Consider the following 15,554-nt stretch of genomic DNA (forward strand, 5'->3'; position numbering starts at 1 on the left):
GTGGCAGCAACTCAATGCATTTCAGCATGTAGACATGCTGAAGTTCAAACCGAGCATCAGAATGGGGAAGAAAGGTGATTTAAGTGACTTTGAACGTGGCATGGTTGTTGGTGCCAGATGGCCTGGTCTGAGTATTTCAGAAACTGCTGATCTACTGGGATTTTCACGCACAACCATCTCTAGGGTTTACAGAGAATGGTCCGAAAAAGAGAAAATATCCAGTGAGCGGCAGTTCTCTGGGCGAAAATGCATTGTTGATGCCAGAGGTCAGAGGAGAATGGCCAGACTGGTTTGAGATGATAGAAAGGCAACAGTAATTAAAATAACCACTTGTTACAACCAAGGTATGCAGAAGACTATCTCTGAACGCACAACACGTCGAACCTTGAAGCAGATGGGCTACAACAGCAGAAGACCACACCGGGTGCCACTCGTGTCAGCTAAGAACAGGAAACTGAGGCTGCAGTTCGCACGGGCTCACCAAAATTGGATAATAGAAGATTGGAAAAACGTTGCCTGGTCTGATGAGTCTCGATTTCTGCTGCGACATTCAGATGGTAGGGTCAGAATTTGGTGTAAACAACATGAAAGCATGGATCCATCCTGCCTTGTATCAACGGTTCAGGCTGGTGGTGGTGGTGTAATGGTGTGGGGGATATTTTCTTGGCACACTTTGGGCCCCTTAGTACCAATTGAGCATTGTTTAAACGCCACAGCCTACCTGAGTATTGTTGCTGACCATGTCCATCCCTTTATGACCACAGTGTATCCATCTTCTGATGGCTACTTCCAGCAGGATAACGCGCCATGTCACAAAGCTCACATCATCTCAAACTGGTTTCTTGAACATGACAATGAGTTCACTGTACTCCAATGGCCTCCACAGTCACCAGATCTCAATCCAATAGAGCACCTTTGGGATGTGGTGGAACGGGAGATTCGCATCATGGATGGGCAGCCGACAAATCTGCAGCAATGATGCTATCATGTCAATATGGACCAAAATCTCTGCGGAATGTTTCCAGCACCTTGTTGAATCTATGCCACAAAGAATTAAGGCAGTTCTGAAAGCAAAAGGAGGTCCAACTAGCAAGGTGTACCTAATAAAGTGGCCGGTGAGTGTATTCCTGAATGCAGTCACCCAAGTATCTTGGTGCTAAACCTTTTACCGTTTTGAAAACCAGAAGAAGAACCTTAAAATCTATTCTAAAACACATAGGTAGCCTGTGTAGTGTATGGAGTGCTGGGGTAATGTGGTCTCTCCTTTTTGTGTGAGTCAATACCCTTGCAGCCGCATTCTGAACTAACTGTAGTTGTTTAATACTTTTTTGGGGGAGACCAGAGAGAAGGCTATTGCAGTAGTCTAGGCGACCGGTGATGAAAGCATGCATAAGCTTTTCTGCATCCGCTTGTTGGAGGAAAGGTCTGACCTTTGCAATGTTTCTTAAATGAAAAAAGGCAATTCTAGTAACATTTCTTATATGGAGCTCAAAAGATAGGTCATTATCTATAATCTAGGTTCTTGGCCTCCTGACTACAGCATAGGCCCAGATGCTCTAGATGTTTGATATTATATCTCTTTGAGGTATTGGTCCAACCACAATGATCTCTGTTTTGTCGTCGTTCAGTTGGAGAAAATTCTGGGACATCCACATTTTTATAACCTTTACCAGAGGAGTCTCTGTGCTATGGTTAGATCGGAAGCCTGACTGGTATGTCTCAAGGGTGTTGTGTGTAACCAGGAATTGATTCAGTTTTTTCAAGGATTTTACTTAAAAAAGGGATGTTGGATATGGGCCTGAAATTTCAGAGAACAAAGCTGTCAAAATGCCTCTTTTTCAGTGTTGGTCTCACAATGGCAGATTTCAAGGCGGTGGGGAATTTGCCAGCTGATAAAGAACAGTTCACAATTGCCAAAGCATCATCAAGTCAACAATCATACACCTTTTTAAAGAACTTTGTGGGGATGGGATCAAGTGAGCAGGTTGAGGACTTCATCTGAGAGATAACTTTACTCAAAGCTTGCGTCACGATTTGATCAAATGAATCCATAACAGCATCAATTTGTCTGCATTGATCATCTAAATCTATAGTTAACTTGGCCTGAGAAATGTGTGAACGAATACTGGGTATCTTTTCCTGAAAGAAAGTAGCAAACTCATTACATCTAGATGCGGAACCGAACACAATGTCAGGATCGGCAGTCAGCGTAGGATTAATTAATTGATCAATTGTTGAAAAGATAATATTAGGCTTATTTGTGTTTTCAGAAATGAGTCTAGAGAAGTGTGCTTGTCTAGCCATCTTCATTACTCTGTTGTAGATAGCAAGTTTTAAGTTCTACAGGGAGCATTACATTGAAAAAATACAGTAATGATCTGACACAACTAGATCTAAAATAGATGAGACAGAAATACCCAACCCTTTAGAAATGACCAAATCTAAAGTATGGCCTTTGTTGTGAGTTGGTTCAGCAATGTGCTGAATAAAATCAAGTGAGTGTAATTGTGGGGGGACATGCAGCGTTCGGCCTGTAGAGGGAGCTACAGGACCGTGGCCAGGGTACGGAAGCGAGGCTGGTTGCGCACCTGTTGCGAATGAAGCCTTGCTAACGAAAGGGTTTAAGATGTGTGTGCCTCTGCTTTCAAGGAGTGCATGGGGGCTGAAAAGCAATAACTTAAAAGCAAAACAGTAACTTTATGAATAAACGGGATCTTTCCCTCACCACACCACTGCGTCTGCCTCTGTGTACAATGGAACTCGTTACAGTAATAGATTTAGAAAGTGCATAGCCTTAGAGTCGAAGATATAATCGATGTGTACGTTGAAATAGGAGATAGGCCTTGTCATAGTCAGTTGAAATGATGGTAGATCTGCAATTTCTGGGAGAAAAGCTGCACACTGCTTCGGTGGACGATATATTGTCACAATAAGGGTGAGCGTATCACATTTATACCACAGACCAACTGTGGGGGGACATGCAGCGTTCGGCCTGTAGAGGGAGCTACAGGACCGTGGCCAGGGTTACGGAGGCGAGGTTTGGTTGCGCACCTGTTGCGAATGAAGCCTCGCTGACGAAAGGGTTTAAGATGTGTGTGCCTCTGCTTTCAGGAGGGAGACGGCAACTGAAAAGTTGCCGAGTGTTTGGAGGGCTGGAAAGCCAATACGAAAAGAACGAAAAACTTTATGAATAAACGGGACCATTCCCTCATCACACCACTGCGTCCGCCTCTGTGTACAACGGAACTTGTTACAATGGCGCCCAACGTAGGGCACAGAGAGACGGAGGGCAAATGGAGGCGCTAAGAGCGGCCATCGGAGGAATGGCCCTCATACTGCAGCGGCAGGCCCAACTCCAACAGGAGCAGCAGTCCGCGATGGGAGAGATGGCGACGGCGAGGGCTGAGGACCGTGCCCTCCTCCGGGAGCTCGTCGGGGCCATCAAAGCGGGACTGGCGCCCGGGTCGCCACAAGGTCCCCCCAAGGTACACCTCCAGAAGATGGGGGACCTGGACGACCCGGAGGCGTTCCTGGCGGTGTTCGAGGGGACGGCGAGGATCTCGGGGTGGCCGGACGGCGAGTGGGCGTACCATCTGCTGCCCCTCCTGTCGGGCGAGGCGCAGCTCGCTGCCAACAGCCGCCCAGTGGGACTATCCCTCCCTCGCCCGGGCGATTCGAGACCGCCTGGACCTCACCCCGGAGGAACATCGTTGCCGGTTCCGGGCCCTGACGATGGAGGAGGGGAGCCGGCCCTTTGCCTATGCCCAGCGGCTGCGGGACAGCTGCGGTGGCTGGACCCAGGGAACAGCTCAGCGGAGGAGGTCGGGGACTGGGTGGTGTTGGAGCACTTCCTCACGGGGCTCCCGGCCTGGACTGCCGCCTGGGTCCAGTACCACCGGCCCCAGGATCTTGCGGCTGCCGTTACCTTGGCGGAGGACCATCTCTCCCTCCCGCCACAGGAACCCCGCCGTGCTCCGGAAGGAGCCGTGCTGCTGGAGGAGGAGAGGCCGGCGCCCGCCCCGAGGACGAGATGGCAGGGGCAGGCATGTCGAGAACCAGCCCTGGCCCCACGGGAAGCACCCCGAGCGGCAGGGGGGGTGTGTTGGCAATGCGGACGGCCGGGCCATGTGCAGGCGAATTGCCCAGTGATGGAGGTGGGGCAGGTCGTCTGCATCGGCAACATACCGGGCCCTCCCTCCGGACCAGGACAGGCGTATTGTGTTCCGGTAAGGATACAACACGATACGCACCAGGCGTTCTTGGATTCGGGCTGCATGCAGTCCATGATCCAGGAGCGCCTGGTTCGACCGGGGGCATTGTTAAAGGAGTCGAGGGTGTTGGTGAAGTGTGTGCATGGGGACAGTCAATTTAGGCCTAGGTGGTATAGAAGGTGGAAAAGGTTGGGTCTGACTAGCCAAAGAGGGGAACTCTTGCAAGTCCAGGATGTTAAATCTGTTCTCCAGTAGGATGTGTTCTGGTGGAGATGGGCGAGAGAGATGTGTGTGTGTGTGATGGGCGAGAGAGGCGCTTACCAGCACTATGCTTTCCCTTCATGACAACGGACCATGGCACCGCTTGGCTAAGAGTTGAGCTAGCCGAGACTTTAGGTCTAGCGCTGTAGCAAGGTTCTTTGGTAAACAGAGGCAGACGCAGTATGTTAGTGAGGGATTTGGTCCCGTTTATTAGTACAGTCATTCAATCGCTGACTTTCCAGTCGTCTGTCTCGAAAACCTTTCACCGTCGTTCCCAGCCCACCTACTGAAAAAGCAGAGGCACACACATCTTAACCATTTCGTTAAACGAGGCTTCATTCGCACCAGCTGCGCAACAAAGCCTCGTCCCCCGTGACCCTGGCCACGGTCCTGTAGCACCCTCTACAGGCCGAACGCTGCATGTCCCCCCACATACCCCCTCCGCCCGACACGCCGGCCGACAGCCTACCCCCCCCCTCTGCACGGGAGAGGAAGTCTGCCACCACCATCTGCGCCCCCGGTCTGTGCACGACCGAAAAGTTGAAGGGCTGCAACGTGAGATACCACCGGGTGATCCTCGCGTTCACATCCGTCATGCGGTGGAGCGGAATAGAGGGTGAAAGCGCGACCCAGCAGGTAGTAGCGGAGGGCGCCGACCGCCCACTTAATGGCGAGGCACTCCTTCTCCACCGTGCTGTACCGGCCCTCCCTCTCCGATAGTTTGCGGCTCAGGTACAGCACCGGCCGGTCAGCAGCGCTCCCAGGCCCTTATCCGACGCGTCTGTCTGTAGGGAGAAAGGGAGGTTAAAATCAGGCGCATACAGGACCGTTTCTCCACAAAGAGCGCCCTTAAGGGCCTCGAACGACCCCTGGCACTGGCCCGACCATTGGACCGGATCCGGGGCACCCTTCCGGGTGAGGTCCGTCAAGGGACTGGCCAGCTCTGAAAATCCCGACACAAACTGCCGGTAATAGCCAGCCAGCCCCAGGAAGGCCCTCACCTCCTTTTTAGTCTTGTGCAGGGGAGAGGCAGCGATGGCCGCAGTCTTTTCAATCTGCGGCCGCATCTCCCCTCGACCCAAGTGGTACCCCAGATACCGGATCTCCCTCCGCCCGATCACACACTTCTTCGGGTTGGCCGTCAGCCCCGCCTGCCTCAGGGACCGCAGAACCGCCGCCACACTCTGCACATGCTGCGCCCAGGTGTCACTGTGAATGACAATGTCATCCAGGTAGGCCGCAGCATAGGCAGAGTGCGGCCGCAGAATGCGGTCCATGAGGCGCTGAAAAGTGGCTGGGGCTCTGAACAACCCGAAAGGGAGCACCGTGAACTGGAATAGTGGAGTGGAGAATGCAGTTTTCTCCCGGGATACCGGCGAGAGTGGAATCTGCCAGTATCCCTTCGTGCAATCCAACATCGTGAAATATTTGGCCGTGCCAAGCCGGTCCAAGAGCTCGTCAACCCGGGGCATCGGGTAGGCATCGAACTTGGAGACCGCATTAACCCGTCTATAATCCACACAGAACCGTATAGCCCCATCCGGCTTGTTGACAAGCACGATGGGGCTACACCAGTCACTGCGGGACTCCTCGACCACACCCAGCTCCAGCATGGCTTCCAATTCCCGGCACACAATGTCTCGTTTGTGTACCGGTAACCTATAGGGACGCGTGCACACCGTTAAACCCGGCTGCGTTTCTATATGGTGGTCGATAAGCGTAGTCCGACCGGGCAGGGGAGAGAACACGTCGGCGAACTTAGCTTGCAAATCTGCAACGTCCGTGGCCTGGCTAGCAGAGAGATGGTCATCAATACCGACCGGAGTGCTAAATTTTGATTTTGGGACTTCCGGGCCGAACTCCTCTCTCTCTGGAATTACTGTAGCCAGAGCAACAGTGACCACGTCGTTCAATTTTTTTAGGAGATTGACGTGATACACCTGCAAGCTATCCCCCCGGTCCGAGCGTACTACCTCATAATCCACGTCCCCCATGCGACGTGTGACCACAAACGGCCCTTGCCACTTCGCGAGTAATTTCGTGCTGGAGGTGGGTAACAGTACGAGCACCTTGTCTCCCGTTGTAAATTCTCGTAGGGTAGTTCCCCTGTTGTACAGGCGTTTCTGACGCTCCTGGGCTTGCAGCAAATGCTCGCGTGAGATAACCCCTAGGGCGTGGAGCTTTGTGCGCAAGTCCAGGACGTATTGGATCTCACTTTTACTGTCGCTAGACCCTTCCTCCCAATTTTCTTTAAGAAGGTCTAGGACACCCCGGGGCTTACGCCCGTAGAGTAATTCAAATGGGGAAAACCCGGTGGAAGCTTGGGGGACTTCCCGTACCGCAAACAACAGGGGATCTAGCCATTTATGCCAATTCCGACTATCCTCGTGTACAAACTTCCGGATCATTGACTTCAAGGTCCGATTGAACCGCTCACAAAGGCCATCAGTGGCCGGGTGGTAAACACTGGTTCGAATCGCCTTGATGTTCAACAAGCCATACAGTTCCTTGAGGGTGCGTGACATAAAATTAGTGCCCTGATCGGTGAGAATCTCTTTAGGGATTCCCACGCGGGAGATTACTTGAAACAATGCCTGCGCTACACTCTTGGCAGAGATATTGCGCAGCGGCATTGCCTCGGGGTATCGGGTGGCGTAATCTATCAAGACCAACACAAATCGATATCCCTGTGTACTCCGGTCAAATGGCCCGATAATATCCATCGCAATGCGGTCGAATGGGTTCTCGACCAATGGTAAGGGCCGCAAGGGGGCCCGTGGAATGGCCGGGGGATTTACTAACTGACATTCACGACAAGAAGCGCATCACCTACGCACCTCTGCCCGAATCCCCGGCCAATAAAATCGAGCCATTATACGGTTCAGTGTTTTATCATACCCTAAATGGCCCGCTATGGGGTTGAAATGAGCCGCCTGGAAGACCATTTCGCGGCAGCTGCAGGGAACCAACAACTGGGTTACTTCCTCCTGACTATGTGAGTCACGACTTACTCTATATAACCTGTCGCTGATAATCGCAAAATAGGGGTGGGCGCGCGCTGTGTCTGGCCGTATCAAAGTACCATCAATTGCTATCACTTGGTCAAAGGCCGATCTTAGGGTCTCGTCACGAGACTGCTCGAGGGGGAAGTCGCCTAGCAGCGGATAGTTCGGCGGGGAAATCTCGGGGTGAGGCGCCCCCGCCGGCTCCGGCTCCCCGGCAGTGTCGCGAGGCGCCGCCTCCGCACAGAGCACATTACACGCCTCACACCTCCCTAGCTGTCGTGCACGCATCCCGGTAGCCCTCTTTACCGCTTCAGGAAACCCCTCCCAATCTACACCTAGAATCAGGGGATGCGTGAGGCGTGGGCTAACCGCCGCCTGTACACTATGTTTTTTTCCCTCATAATAAATTTCGATAGCGACCACCGGATATTCGTGAACGTCCCCATGCACACACTTCACCAACACCCTCGACGCCTTCAACAATGCCCCCGGCTGAACCAGGCGCTCCTGGATCATGGACTGCATGCAGCCCGAATCCAAGAACGCCTGGTGCGTATCATGCTGTATCCTTACCGGAACACGATACGCCGCTCCGGACGACCTGCCCCACCTCCATCGTCGGGCACTCGGCCTGCACATGGCCCGGCCGTCCGCACCGCCAACACACCCCCCCTGTCGCTCGGGGTGCTACCTGTGGGGCCAGGGCTGGCTCTGGATGGGTGCGCCCCTGCCATCTCGTCCTCGGGGCGGGCGCCGGCCTTTCCCCTTCCGGTCCCTCGGCTCCTCCTGGGCGCCGGCCCCCCGCCCCCTGGCCGGGGTTAGTCGTTGCGGCCCCCGCGGTGGGAGGGAGAGATGGTCCTCCGCTAGTCCCAAGGCGGTCTTGAGATCCTGGGGACGGTGGTACTGGACCCAGGCGGCGGTTCGGGCCGGGAGCCCCGTGAGGAACTGTTCCAGGACTACCCGGTACCCGACCTGTCCCGCAGCCGCTGGGCGTAGGCGAAGGGCCGGCTCCCCTCCTCCATTGTCAGGGCCCGAAACCGGCGACAGTGCTCCTCCGGTGTGAGGCCCAGGCGGTCCCGAATTGCCCGGGCCAGGGACGGGTAATCCCGTTGGGCGGCCGCTGGTAAGCTGTGGGCCGCGAGCTGTGCCTCCCCTGACAGGAGGGGCAGCAGATGGTAGGCCCACTCTCCGTCCGGCCACCCCGAGATCCTCGCCGTCCCCTCGAACACCGCGAGGAACGCCTCCAGGTCCCCCATTTTCTGTAGCTGGACCTTGTGCCGACCCGGTCTCCGGCGCCGGCGAGGTCCTGGAGGAGGGCACGCCAATGTAACAAGGTCCGTTCGTACACAGAGGCAGACGCAGTATACCGGTAAGGGAATGTTCCCGTTTATTCATAAAGTTTTTTAGTAATACTGTCCGTTGGCTTTCCAGCCTCCTCAAAAGCCACTCTCCACTCTCTCTCTCTCCTGTGTCGCCGGTCCCAGCTCACCTCCTGAAATGACAACGGCACACACATCTTAAGCACTAGCCAACGAGGCTTCATTTGCAACAGGTGTGCAACGAAGCCTTGCCGACACAACCCTGGCCACGGTCCTGTAGCTCCCTCTACAGGCCGAACGCTGCATGTCCCCCCACAATGATTAATGTGGGAAATACAGCTGTTGGCTAAATTTGTGATGATGACATGCCATTTACATGTGTTTACATGTGAATCACTGTCTGTGTTTATGAGCCAAAGGAATTGCCTTGATCAACTGCTATCACTTTACAACTGTCCTGGTCCATTGTGTCACCAAAGAGTGGGCACACCTGGCCAATGTCCTGCTGGCAATTGAATCATCATGACCTCTTCACACCCTCTTTCCCCTAGGTCTTTCTATTATGACATTTGAGTGTTTCATAGATGTGTGTAGAGTCATATTTGATCTCATTTTAATGAGTGTTTTACGAGTAGTATTTTGATGTTATTTTCTGATGTTTTTTTCTAGTGTTTTGCTATGTATCTTAGACGCTCCACAGGATTTCAGCCAGAGGGTCAATCAGTTGATTACAATGGTCATTTGAAGGGCAATGGTATTGCACCTCTATATCCAGATCCAGCTGAAGACCTGTGGAGAACTCTGTTTATTGAATACTATTGTTGTTTTACAACAAGATCAGTGACAAAAACATCTCAATTAAATCTGTTATAAAGTCTGGTTGTAACACAACAAAATGTGGAAAAAGTCCAGGGGCGTGAATACTAACTGAAGGCACTATACTGTATATTACTGCATACTTAGAGAAAAGTCAACATTACAGCCGAGCTGCCATTTAAGGACTACTATGTTGGCACAGAGAGAGATCTGAAATGAAACGGTGACTTGACTGTGAACTGAAGGAGGGGATTTAATCATACTGTGACGCCTGCTGTGTGAATGAGGGCGCACGGAAACGTGGGACGGTAATAAATGGGGTGTATATCCCGCCCCGCTATGTCTCTGCTGCCGCCTCTCTCCCTCTCTCTCTCTCCCCACGCAAGATATGGGGCATGCCCATATATGGAGTTCCGCCGGTCAGCGCGAGGGCAGCCGGAACACGCAATCAGCGCGAGTGGAAGCAGGAGAAAAGGGGGACTCCGACAAACACTGGGTGGAAGTAGGTGATGAGAAGAAGAGTAAGAAAGAGAGATTTAAAAGCGCTGTGTATGACCCATTTGTATAGGAGAACCCAGAGGAAAGTCCGACCCCCTGACCGTCTGAGAGCCCGTCTGTGTACCGAACTTTGCCTGCCCGACTACCCTGCCGACCGCCTCATCCTGGACCGTATGACTACCCGAACCCGTGTACCGAATCCTGTGCTTGACCACCGACGACGGATTGACAGCCCAGTGGATGCATTGACCTCCGATTCTCCCTTCCCCTATCACCTCCCTTCTCCCCTCCCCGGCTCCCAAATAAAGTTAATTAATTTGGATCCTGGTGCGGAACTCACGTCTTTTACTGTGTTTGGTTCAGTGACACTCCCTCACGCCCCGGAGGGTGTCACAGTTGGTGGAGAATGCGGGCAGTTGCCTATTAGAACCAAACCCAGTGAAAGTCGCCCAGAGATCGCCATGGCTACAGCCCCCGACTTCCAGGCGCTGATTGCGCAGCTCATAGCCATGAGTCAGGCCCAACAGGAGCGGCATGAGGAGCTAGTGGCGGGACTGATGGCTAAGGATCAGGGACGCCAGGCGAACCCAGCGCGCTTCCTGGTAAAGCAGACGGAGATGGACGACGTGGAGGCGTTCCTCCTCACCTTTGAACGGACCGCCCAGAGAGAAGGATGGCCACTGGAGTCTTGGACGGACATGGTGGCACCGTTCCTGGCGAGGGTGGCTCAGAGTGCCTACCAGGATATGTGCACCAGCGACACCATACCATACGGGGAGCTAAAAGAGGAGATATTAAAGAGGCTCGGCCACACCCTCCTCTCGCGGGCCCAGCAGTTGTATGAATGGTCCTTCGACCCCTCAGAGTCCCCACGCGCTCAGATGCATGAGCTCACCCGACTCGCCAACAAATGGTTGGTGTCGGAACCGCAGACCCGAGGACCGGTCGAGCGAGTCGTAATGGACAGATACATCCGGGCGTTGCCATTCGAGGCCAAAAAGTTTGCCTGCCAGAGCAACCCCCAGAATGCGGAGCAGCTGGTGACACTGGTGGAGGGCTACCAGGCCGCCCAAGGGGTATTGAGACCCCCACGACCAGCGAAAGTGGAAGCACAGATCCGCCCTCGACCCCGTACGACCCCCTCCCCTCTTCCCAGGGGGCCGGCCGGCGGGGATGGCCGACCCACAGAGGTGCTACAGTCATGAGAAAAAATTAGGACACCCTATGAAAACCTTTGTCTTCTTCAACATATTCAAACATATGGACATTTGATATTCATTTGAACAATATTGAAAAATTGAGGTAATATAACTAAACAAATACAACTGAAACAAATTATTTAAAAAATTATTGGTAAAATGTAATTAATAGAAATGCAATCTTCTTGTGAGGAAAAAGTTAGGACACCCCCACATTTAGTTCCACTTAAAATGCCTAAAATTATAATAAAGAGCACCACATCAGGTGCAAATGATTAGAACATTGTTACAGAGGATTTTGGAGGAGCCTGTCCTATTTAAACCTCAGATATTTAGTTTGGTTTGCTCTTGATTGTTGAAGTGAGTTGCATCACCATGGCGAGATCAAAAGAGCTCTCTGAGGCCTTCAGAAGAAAAATTGTAGATGCATATGAGTCTGGGAAGGGATATAAAAAGATCTCCAAACTATTCGAAATTGGCCATTCCACTGTCCGGAAAATAATTTACAAGTGGAGAACATTTAAAACCACCACCAACATGGCCAGGTCAGGCCGCCCAAGCAAGTTCAGCCTAAGAGCTGACCGAAAGATGCTTAAAGAAGTCTCCAACAATCCCAGAATGTCATCACGAGACCAACAGGTATCTCTTGCCACAATTGATGTCAAAGTACATGCATCCACCATAAGAAAGAGACTGAACAAGTTTGCATTACATGGGAGGTGTGCAAGGAGGAAACCCCTGCTGTCAAAAAAAAACATCAGGGCAAGACTAAAGTTTGCCAGAGAACACCTAGAGAAAGACCAGAACTTCTGGAACAATGTGCTTTGGACAGATGAATCCAAAGTTGAACTATTTGGGCACAGTAAGAGTAGACATGTTTGGCGCAAAACCAAGACAGCATTTGAGAACAAGAACCTCATACCAACTGTGAAGCATGGGGGTGGAAATGTCATGGTTTGGGGCTGCTTTTCTGCAGCAGGGCCTGGTCAGCTCACCATCATAGAATCCACTATGAATTTTGTATTGTATCAGAGGGTGCTTGAGGAAAATGTGAGACCATCTGTTCGACAGTTGAAGCTGAAGCAGATGTGGACCATGCAACATGACAATGACCCAAAACATTCCAGTAAATCTACCAAGGAATGGCTCAAGAAAAATAAATTGAGAGTTCTGGAATGGTCAAGTCAAAGCCCGGATCTTAATCTTATTGAGATGCTGTGGATTGATTTGAAACTGGCTGTGCATGCAAGACACCCCTCGAACATCACACAGCTGAAAGAATTCTGCAAGGAGGAGTGGGAAAAACTTTCTCCCAATCGATGTCAGAGACTTGTAGACAGTTATAAGAAACGTCTAATTGAGGTTATTTCAGCCAAGGGGGGCAATACTAGCTATTAGGGCATAGGGTGTCCTAACTTTTTCCTCAGTAGGAATTGGCATTATTGTTAATTTTTCGTTAAATAAATGATTACAAAGTTACATTTTCATAGTTTTTTGTTCAATTACATCCCCTTTATCTATAGACATTGTTAGAAAGAAGATAACATATTGATATGTCCATATTTTTAAGAGAATAACTTAATATTTTGGGGGGTGTCCTAACTTTTTCTCATGACTGTACACCTGCGGGGAATAGGCCACCTCTCGTGGTCATGCCCCCGAAATCCCGACGCCTCCATGCCAACCGCCCCCTCCGAGTCGACCTCCCGGGGACACGGGGGACTCCTGGCAGCCTGCTGGGCTCAGCCGGCCGGACCACCCCCCATTATCCCCGTAAGCATTAATGGTCGGGACGCCACGGCGTTATTAGATTCCGGAAGCACAGTGATGCTAGGCCTCCCTGAGTATGCTCAACTCCCCTACCTCGTGGCCTCGCTCCCAGTCACCTGTATACACGGGGAGACGAGGCACTATCCCACCTCCGGATACAGACCACACGGGGCGTGTTCGAGGGAGCCGTCGGCGTCGTTCCGGACCTACCAGTAGAGGTCCTCATAGGACGGGACAACCCCCTCTTCCTAGAACTCTGGCACGCTAGAGGGAGGTATGACTGGGCCAACCCGCCCAGGAAGGGGAAGAAAAAATCCACCCCCAAAACCCCGAGCGCGCTCCCAGGGCCGGAGTCAGGAGACTCCACGGTCCCGCTGTCGGACGGCGCGGGCAGCGCCGCCGCCGCAAGGGCAGAGGAGGAGACCCTCGCCACGGCAGCAGCAGGGGAAGTGTCCCCATCGGAAGAAGAGGAGGCAGGACTCGGGGACATGTTCCCTATGGGCACCGACGCACCCCCCCTACCAGCGCGTCTGACGGGACATTTCGGGACGGCCCAGCTAGAGGACCTCAATCTCGCCAGCACCCTACAGCAAGTGAAGGTAGTGGACGGCCAGCTGATGGAAGGGGTAAGACAGCTGACTTATCCGCACTTTGCAGTTAACAAAACTTTATTGTATCAAGTGGTAATGAAAGATGGGATAGCCCGCGAGTTGCTGTTGGTGCCCCGCCCCTTTATCCCCTCTGTCCTCCAGCTGGCCCACACCCACATGCTGGGAGCCCACCTGGGAGGAGAGAAAACGCTGGAGCGCATCAAGGCCCGATTCCACTGGCCAGGAGTAAGAAAGGCCGTGGAGACATACTGTAGGGACTGCCCGGAGTGCCAGATGGTGGCACCCCGTCCCCACGTAAGGAACCCCTTAATACCCCTCCCCATTATCGTGGACTACGCCACCAGGTATCCCGAAGCCATTCCCCTCCGCACAATGGCCACGAAAGGCATCGCGAAAGAACTGGTGACGATGTTCACGAGGGTCGGCATCCCCGACGAAATCCTGACGGACCAAGGGACTCCGTTTATGTCCAATATAATGAAGGATATGTGCAAGCTGTTGCGAATCAAACAAATACGCACCTCTGTGTATCACCCCCAGACTGATGGGCTGGTGGAGCGTTTCAATCAGACCTTAAAACGGATGTTAAAAAAGGTGATGGAAGTAGACGGGAGGAACTGGGATCAGCTCCTCCCTTTTCTCATGTTTTTAATCCGGGAAGTACCCCAAGCGTCCACCGGCTTTTCCCCGTTCGAGTTGCTGTACGGGCGGAGACCACGCGGACTGCTGGATCTGGCCAAGGAGGCCTGGGAACATCAGCCCTCTCCCCACCGCACCATGGTGGAGCATGTGGAGGAGCTCAGGGACCGGATGGCCGTCCTATGGCCCACGGTGAGGGAGCACATGATCGAGGCCCAGACGGCCCAAGCCAGGGTCTACAACCGGGGGACCCAGCCCAGAATATTCGCACCGGGGGATAAGGTACTAGTGCTCGTCCCCACCACAGAATGTAAGTTTCTTGCCAAATGGCATGGGCTGTATGAGATAATGATAGATAGGAGAGGTGAACTACAGGGTGAGGCAACCTGGGAGAAGACCACCCACCAAGGTATATCACATCAATTTATTAAAAAAGTGGGTAGCCCGTGATGCCCTGTTGTCCCTATCCCCCCCCCCCGATTCAACAGAAGGAGGAACCCGAGGTGGTGCCGATGGGCGACCAGCTGACCCCGAGGCAACGGCAAGATATGACGGAGCTGACCAGCCGGAATTGTGATGTTTTCTCCCCCACCGCGGGCCACACCACCCTCATCTCCCACCCTATCGTTACCACCCCTGGGAAGAAGGTAACCCTAAGGCCGTACCGCATACCCGAAGCTCGGAGGGAAGCCATTAAGGACGAGGTACACGCCATGCTGAAAGCCGGGATAATTGAGGAGTCTAGGAGCGCATGGTGTAGTCCCATAGTATTGGTTCCTAAACCAGACGGAAGCATACGATTCTGCAATGACTTTCGGCAACTTAATGCCATCTCACAGTTCGACGCCTACCCTATGCCCAGGGTAGCCGAGCTCATCGAGCGATTGGGTAGGGCCAGGTACATTACCACGCTCGACCTGACCAAGGGATACTGGCAGGTGCCCCTCAACCCGGAAGCCCGGGAGAAAACCACGGAGCCCCTGCCACCTTCCAACGGCTAATGGATCAGGTCCTTAGGCCCCACCAAAAGTACGCCGCGGCATACATTGATGATATAGTAATACACGGAGAGGAGTGGGGAAAGCACCTGGAACAGGTGGAAGCCGTGCTGCAAGCCCTACGGGAGGCGGGGCTCACAGCAAACCCCAAAAAGTGTCGTCTCGGCCTCCAAGATGCGAACTACCTGGGGTTCACTATCGGGAGAGGATGCGTCAAACCCCAGGTA

This window comes from Argentina silus, assembly GCF_951799395.1.
Source record: "Argentina silus genome assembly, chromosome: Y".
Classification (NCBI taxonomy): domain Eukaryota; kingdom Metazoa; phylum Chordata; class Actinopteri; order Argentiniformes; family Argentinidae; genus Argentina; species Argentina silus.